This window comes from Canis lupus, chromosome 15 (genome assembly GCF_011100685.1).
Source record: "Canis lupus familiaris isolate Mischka breed German Shepherd chromosome 15, alternate assembly UU_Cfam_GSD_1.0, whole genome shotgun sequence".
NCBI lineage: Eukaryota > Metazoa > Chordata > Mammalia > Carnivora > Canidae > Canis > Canis lupus.
The window spans coordinates 20,926,215-20,935,102 of NC_049236.1; positions in this window are offsets into that span (position 1 = coordinate 20,926,215).

Consider the following 8,888-nt stretch of genomic DNA (forward strand, 5'->3'; position numbering starts at 1 on the left):
TTTATTACTTTCAATAATCTAGTCCTTTTTTTTTTTTAAGATTTTATTTATTTATTCATGAGAGACACAGAGAGAGAGGCAGAGACCCAGGCAGAGGGAGAAACAGGATCCATACAAGGATCCCAATGTGGAACTCGATCCTGGGACTCCGGGGTCACGACCTGAGCCAAAGGTAGATTCTCAACCGCTTTGCCACCCTGGCATCCCAATCTAGTCCTTTTAAAAAGGACTTACTGCTCCACGTTTTTCAGGCTTATTCTTGAAATTTCATAGAAAATGACCACTGATAATAATCAGTGATAAAATATATAACAGCAATTTTAGAAACCGTAGTTTGAAAAAAAATTAAAAAAATAAAACAAAATAAAAAAATAAAAAATAAATAAAAACCGTAGTTTGAAAAAAAGGTGTACTAAGATATGAGGCCATTTTGAATGAAAACTATGATATTCTTAAGAACCTATAACAATTAAATAATGTTATAAAAATAACTTCTAGGAAAAGAGAAAAAGGAAATAAAATAGGGAGAATCTTGTTCATTGGATCTCATTATAATGATTTGAAAAGTTTATCTTGGATGAGATAAATTATTTGCCAATCAGTAAAAAGCCCTAGTTACTTTATGACATTATATTTAAATGATTTTAATATTAATTGAGTTAAACTGACTCATCTGGATAGACACAGATAAAAATTCATGAAATACCTTGGAGGAATTATATTGCCCAGTTGATTTGTATTAGCCATGTTTCAAACCACAAAAATATTGGGAAGTCATATCATAGAAACTAAATTGTTGAGCGCTCAGCAATATCAGTTTTACTTATTGGTTCACTTAATGATCGAATGTCAGCCATGTGTGTCTGGTGCTGTGCTTGGATGATTTGCTTGCATTTTTCATTTAGCATCACAGCAAACCTGCAAAGGAACGAGGTCTCACTGAGCCTGCCTATTAAAGGGCCAGTATTGGGTCTCATGTCTCTGAGTTTAGACTAAATTACTTTTAATAAAACTTATTAATAAACAAACTTAACAAAATTCAAGTCTTTGGATTTTCAACCCCTCCTCTGCTCCTTCCACCTCCTCCCCTTGGCCTCCTCTTCCTCTCTCCCCCTTCTTTCTTCTTTAATATTTCGGTCTCTCACCCTTCCTTACTCCCAACCATGCAATATTAATTATTTTTCTTTAAAACTGTACTGGTCTTTCCTATCTATAGAGGTGTATAAACTTTGGTTAGGTTTGGTGGGTATGTGAGATAAATAATGTGTATAGATTTTGTGATGAAATTATGCATTTGGCAAATCATTTCATCACGAAATCGCAAAATGACAAAGATGTAACTTTAGTCCTATATGTAAATAAACATTACTTAAGTTTAGGGCAAATTTATAACTTTGTTGTAAAAGAGTAAGATTCTTTTGTTTTGTTCTCTAAAACAAACTGAAAAGCAGGAATTCATTAAAACCCACAGAGTATATCTTCAGGTCAATGAATGCTGATGTAATTTTTTAAATAATTTAATTTATAAAATTTTATATTGGTAATTATAGCCTATGAAGATTAAATACCTATATATATTTTTAAAGATTTTATTTACTTACTCATGAGAGACACAGAGAGGCAGAGACATAGGCAGAGGGAGAAGCAGGCTAGGCTCCCTGCAGGGAGCCCAATGCGGGACTTGATCCCGGGTCTCCAGAGTCACACCCTGAGCCAAAGGCGACGCTAAACTGCTGAGCCACCCAGGCATCCCCTAAATACCTGTAATTGACCAAAATATTAAACAATGTTCATTATTCTCTAATTACCAGTCAGTTAGAATAGTAGAATTCTGAACAAAAATAATATTTATCTGATAAAATACTAATAGATTTTCCATATCTATATCCATACCTATATATATATGTAAGTACACACATACATCTATCTGTCTACACTGTATATAAATATATAAATATATAAATATATAAATATATAAATATATATATATATATTTAGTTGCTCATATATTATGTGGAAGATGGTTTTATATCCATTTCATGGATAAGGAAGCTGAGGCTTCAGGAGAGTGAAAACTTTCTCAGTTTCTTACAGTGTATAAATTGTATAACTAGGATGCAAATCCAGTTTTACTTGGCTGCAAGAACTTTTAATTATTATACTCTACTACTTAATTAATAAACTGACTCATTGCAACTAACAGCAGACCAACTCAGTACAAAAACAAACTGCAGAGTGGAACAAAATTACTCTCTCCCCCAACCTGTCCCTCTCCAAGTTACACAAAGTCACTTGAGATGGAAAGGGGAATGTGTGGTTTAGCATTGCAATGACATGAGGCACCTAATTTAACTGCATATTTTATCTCCCCTCCCCGAAGACCTAACAAATCCAAACTTGGAGGGGGAGGCCTGGAAATCAGCATGCTCACAGATCCCAGCAGCTCACCCTTAGCCTTGCTAACTGTTGGTATCTACTACTTTATTGACTAGATAATTGAATTCATTTTCTGTGGCTGCTCTTACAAATTATCACAAACTTGGTAACTTAAGACAAAAATTTAATCTCACACAGTTCTGGAGGCCAGAAGTCTGGAGTCAGTACCTCAAGACCAAAATCAAAGCATCAGCAGTTTTGTGCTCCTTTCAGAGGCTGTGGGAGAAACGCACTCCTCGCCTGTTCTAGCTTCTGGGGGCTGCCAGTGTTCTTTGGCTGGTGGCCACGTCAGCCATTCTGTATATTATATACCAGGGCATAAAAGTGCACTGGATATTTGAGATTGAATTTGGAGGCATTTCAGTCTTGTGAACTTAGAGTTTGAACAAAGAGATCTTGCATAGTATTTCTGTCTTTGCCTTCCCACTGCAGGGAAGGCATCATCTTTACATTCAACCAAATATTTATTGAGCACGTATTTTGTGCCAGGCACTGTATCCTAGCTGTCAATCATGTTGAGAGCTTGAGTCAGAGGCTCGAAATGTCTGTCAGAATGTCTAAATCCTAGAGTGGTAGGAACTTGTGGCAGGGAGAGCTAGTTCATTGGACACTGACAGGGTTGAATTTGAATTCTGGCTCTGCTGTGTATTAGCTGTGCACATTTATAAAAATTATATTATCTCTCTAAGTTTCTACTGAATGGAAAAATTATATAAAATTTACCAGAGTGGATGGTGACGTTGAAAAGAGTTTTGGATTTGGAGTAAACAGTATATGGGCTTAAAACTCTGTATGAACTCACCATGCTAGGTTGTTGACAGGTGGAAGAAAAAGTAGCTTCCAAGGCATTTTCCCTGCTTCCATTCTTGACACGTAGCGTAGGGTTTTTCTGAATACAACTTGTTCACCTACTATGTTGTGAAGATAATGTGTTAAAAATGACATTGTTAAGTGAAATACACTAAAGTAGAATTTTGAAAAACCAGAGAGCATTGCAGATGGTATGATTGGAAATTGAGGTGTGAAATTTATTAGTAAATCCGTTGTATGTACTGTGTGATCATATGAAATAGATATCTTCAAAGCAGCACTGATTATTTCTTTTACACAAAACACTAGCTCCCTGAGCTTTGAGACCAAGCCAGACTCCTACCGGCCTGCGGCATATTCCCAAGCTAGCCTCTGCCCATCATCAGGTTCTGTGACCCTGTCTCCTGCCACTAGATTCTCCAGATTTCAAGGTTCTTGTCCCTGGAGTCCAGTCTGGTGATCTCTTCTCCTACTTTTGGTCATGAAACTGATCGAAGGTTATCAGCTTTTGGAGTAGGCTTTTGTCACATTTGGTAAACAGTGAAGTTATGAAGAAAGATTTAGGTGCAGTTCACCCTTAACATTTCCTGCTATTCTGAATTCTTTGCCACTCACTTAACTTAGACGATGTTTTTCAACCATGACCAGTTGACATCGTGCTCCTCCCTCGGATTCACCTCACGGCACATCCTCTAATTTGGTTAACTCTTCCTAACCTTTCAGGGACTAGCTCAGACTTCTTTTTAACGAGAAAAATGTGGGGATTAATGACATAGGCTCTGGTTTTGATACATTCTCTCTGTGTGATCTCTGAGTGTGTCAGTTTAATTTTCTGAGCAACATCTTTCTCATTGTAAAAAGGTATAGTAATGGCAATCTCAGATGAAAATATCTTTGTAACTGTGTTAAGTAAGTCTTAGTTACTAATAACTTTCTCATTTCCTAGTACTTGACCTCTAGTCCAGAATAGGCTTCTGCATGCTTCTCCAGGAGTCTGTGTTTCTCTGACCATAGCATTTCTTGCACTACATTGGAAATATCTCTCTGTCCTATAAAACTATATATTTTTAAGGACTTGGACATGTTCAACGAACAACTAATTGTTGAATGAGTGAATGCAATCAAAATTAAGAATTTTAGGGGATCCCTGGGTGGCGCAGTGGTTTGGCGCCTGCCTTTGGCCCAGGGCGCGATCCTGGAGACCCGGGATCGAATCCCACATCGGGCTCCCGGTGCATGGAGCCTGCTTCTCCCTCTGCCTGTGTCTCTGCCTCTCTTTCTCTCTCTCTGTGACTATCATGAATAAATAAATAAAATCTTTAAAAAAAAAATTAAGAATTTTAATCAATGCAAAAATACTACTGCATTTTTTAAAGGTCTTCAGACGAATGTATATCTGATTAAAATCTTTGGCTAAAATTTAAATTATTATTTGAATCCCATGAAGGATGGGAGTTCACTCAAACTGAATAATTTTACCGATTTTTTTCGTTGAAATCACATTTGTTTAATTAGTTTATATAGTGACACTACCAGTACACATTTATAATGAAAAAGTAGGACATGTAGTTAATCAAAAATAGCACAAGTCACAAGAGAATCTATCATCCAGAGATAACAAAAGTTAAATTCGGCTTATATTCTTCTAGACATTCTGTTTGTATGATTCATAACAGCATTATCTAGCACTCCAGGCATGCCTTAACCGGATGCATTGCATCTGTAGAGAGAACTCAGACTCTGAAGTATTGTATCTGCTACCTGGTGTACAATTATTTAACATTTTCTATTGCAGTGTTTTCAGAATCCAAGTGACAACAAATGCTTTTCAATTCTAGGTCAAATTCAGCTCTGTCAGCATAACTGTAGAAAGTGAAGCCTGGCATGATCTACTCTCAAACATCTTTATTAACAATTTTGCTCTTGGTTGCTCTGATGGGCATGCCTAGCCTTCCTTCTGACACTTGTCTACCGTATCAAAGTCAGACTTAGACTTCAAGTTTGACTGATTCTTCTCTGAAGCTTTTCCCAGCTGTGTAGTGAAAATTGATAAGTCCATTCTCTCTACTGCCATAGAGTATTGTTTATATTTTTTTTTAGAATTTATCATATTATGCCTTGTGTTAGGGTGATTTATCAGTCTTTTTTTTTGTCTCCAGCTATTTTGCAAGCTCACAAAGGCAAAGACTGTATAATTCATTTTTATATCCCTTCACTGTCTAGCAGAGCTCTTTGCATGTAATAAACAGTCAGTTCTTGCTGAGTGAATTTATCATTCGTTGTTAGGTCTTGGTGCCATGATTTAAATGGAATTACAAACTATAAGGTTGATATTAATCATACCCAGATATTTAGGACCTAAATGTAGTTCTCATTAATTATCCATAAGTAAAAGTGAAAGAAACATGTGAATGGACAAGCTATAACTTTGTTAATACTGTGAAAGATGCCTCAAGTCACAATTTCTAAAACAGGTAATACCAGTTTTGTAGTAAAAATACTAAAAGGTAAATGTCATAAAACATGCAGCTTAAAGTGTGAATTCAATAAAAACTGTGCTAATTAAAAATTCTACATTTTTCAGAATACTTTATTCAACAATGAAGTAAATAAATACAAGTATTTCCAGTTTATCTTCTAAATATGTTAATATGTTGAGAATACATACTGACTCTCAAGTTTAAAAAACTTTGAAGGCACAAATACACTGATGACTGTCTTGAGTTTCATAAGTGAAGATAATAAAAACACATTTCCCTCATTTAAAACCCAATTTGTGATTTAACAGTATACATGATTATATTTAGCGAGTTCATAAGGATCAGGATAAATGTACAATTATGAAATTAGACAATCAATGAAATTGGTTTTGAAAAATGCCTTTCATTATTCATGGGAGTGTAGAAAATATTGGAAATGAGTCAATGCTCTTTAGAAAATATGAGGATAATGGCTATGTCTTGAAATTTATATATGCAGCCCTGAGCAGAATTCCATGAATAAAATAAATTTGATAAATGCTTAATGAATGAATAATTGAAGGATTGGATTTTATAAAACATAAAATTAAATGGTGATGCTTCAAAATACTACTATTAATTATACAAATATGAACTACTGAGGTACAAAAATATGAATCAACTGCTATTGAATTTGTGTCTTTGATAGGGAAAACACACACAATGGTCCACTTTCCTATTTATTCAAGCAAAATTGTCTTTTTCTTAGGCATTGTGTTAACATTAGATATTTTCATAGAATCCAAAAGCCTCAAAGCTCACTGTACCAAACATTTTGAAAATTCTGACTAGATGTTATTGACTGGATTTAGAACTTAGAAACTGGATGTGATTGAGTGGATTTAGAACTTAGAGATTTCCAGTTTTATTTTCATTACAAAGTCAATTTTTATATATTTTGTGTAGCCATGCTTAAATTTAACAGGTAAAGAGAGGCAAAGTAGGTGCTCTGGGCCAGTAAAATGTAAGCCACAAATAGACCCAGCAAATTGTGCGTGACATAATAGTAGGCAAGTGAAAGTCCTGGGAGTGACTGTCACACGCTATGGATGTGACTATTACTTGAGCTATATGAGAAGTGTAGTGCCCACAGAACTGAGAGTTAATTTCTCTATATTACTGCCATAAGAGGATATGTATGTAAAATACCACAGGCATAAAATGTAAAATGCATGCATTATGTAGTATTATGGTCATCCTTGACTCCTCACTTTCTTGTATGCCATAGCTTCCCACTAATTTTCTTCAACTTATACCCAGAGTCTGGATCACCTTCACTGCCCCCACTGTTGTCTGAAACACCATCATCATTCCCTTAATTACTGGCAAAAGTCACCCATCAAGTTTCTGTACTTCTGTCCTTGTCTGCCTTTCTTTTCAGTAAGACAGAGGGCTCTTCATTTTATTTTTATTTTTAATTGAAGTAAAACATACATAAGGTACTCTACTGGGAATTAAAACAAACAAACGTAGAAAGTGTATAATGTACTCCAGTCTTAAGTATATAGCTGATTGATTTTTTAATATGTATATACCTGTGTAGTCACACTCAGGTCCAAACAAAGGTCACTTCCAGTGTGCCTGCTCCCCCCATATGACTTTCGATTACCAGTCCCTTCCAATGTTCATCACTGTTCTATTTTCAGTGTTTGCTCTTGGACCTCTTGAATTTCATGGATATTGGGGATAAAAGAGGATATACTCTTTTGTTGTATTCTTTTGCTCATCATTATATGAGATCTTCTCTGAAAGTCAGTTGCTTCATCTTTAAGGAGGAAGAGGAAGGTAGACTGACACCAGCAGTTAACATTTGAAATCAGCTGAAGTTTAGTCCCAACCCAAAGAGTTCTTGATGTTTATTATCTGGAGCCAGGCACAGAGAAGTAGCATAATTTTTAAAATCCCAATGAAAATTGACCCTACAGACTCTAAATCAAATGATATCTCTCTCTCCTTCTTTCTCCCTCTCTCTCTCTCCCTCTCTTCTCTCCCTCCCGCTCCCTCCCTTCTCCCTCCTTCTCTGTCTCCTTCTTCCTCTCTTTCTCTCTCTCCCTCTTTCTCTCTCTCTCTCTCCCTCTTCCTTTCTCTCCCTCTCTCCCACTCCGTATACTTATGGAAAGGAGTAGAGGGGTGTGGGGGGGAGAGAGAGAGAGAGAGAGAAAGAGGGTAGAAAAGGGGGAAAAGGGGAGAGGGAGAGAATAAGGGAGGGAAGAGAGAGAGTATTTTTTTTCTCTGCTCTATTAGGGCCCTGTTAATTTCCCTTTCAAATGTTTGGGGCATGCTGAGAGAGTTCTTTGTCTTGAATACCCACTCCAGGCACCAGTTTATTTTTTAAATGGTAACCAAAAAAACTATCTAGCAATCCTATTATGGATGCTATTTATTAACCTTTTGTGGGTCTTATAGTGAATTAATCTGTTCATGTATAATAAAAGTAACTAAAATTTAGGCAATAATAGCCGGTGAACATTTTGCTGTAAATAATATGTTTGGACCAGGAATAATCTTATTTTCTGTAAACAATACATAATGGATAGGAAATTGACAACATCAGACTATTATGACCAACATTTAAAAATATTCAATTCAATTCTCTTAGTATTGGACCACAATAATTGTTTGGTGTTTCTTTTACTACTTTCAATGGTCCTAAAAAAGAAAAGTTTAAAAGAACATTTTAGATGAATACAGTAGAACATCCTGTTTTGTCCGTTTCTTTTCTTTCCTCCTGATTTCCTTCCTTATACAATCTCATTTTCTAGTAGCGAAGTGAAATGTAAAGAAAGGAAAGGATTTAAAAGATATTTTTAACTCCATGGCCTTATTGGAGATTCAGATGCTCATGGGCAAAGCAAGATCTCTTTGGTCATATTGTATTCAGTGACTTCAAATCCGTTGTTTTCAGTAGAATAATTTCGGTAAAGCTTACTTTTTTAACGCTTATTTTTAAATAAATTAATAAAAATCATTTTTCTTAAAGCAAGTACATATATCTCGTTTTTAAGCAAAGAACATCTCATTGAATATGAACTTAGTTTTGCATAAAATTACATTAAAAATGATTGTAAATAGTTGTTCATTTTATAAGGACAGATTCTTTATCTTTTTATTTTCTTTAAGAGA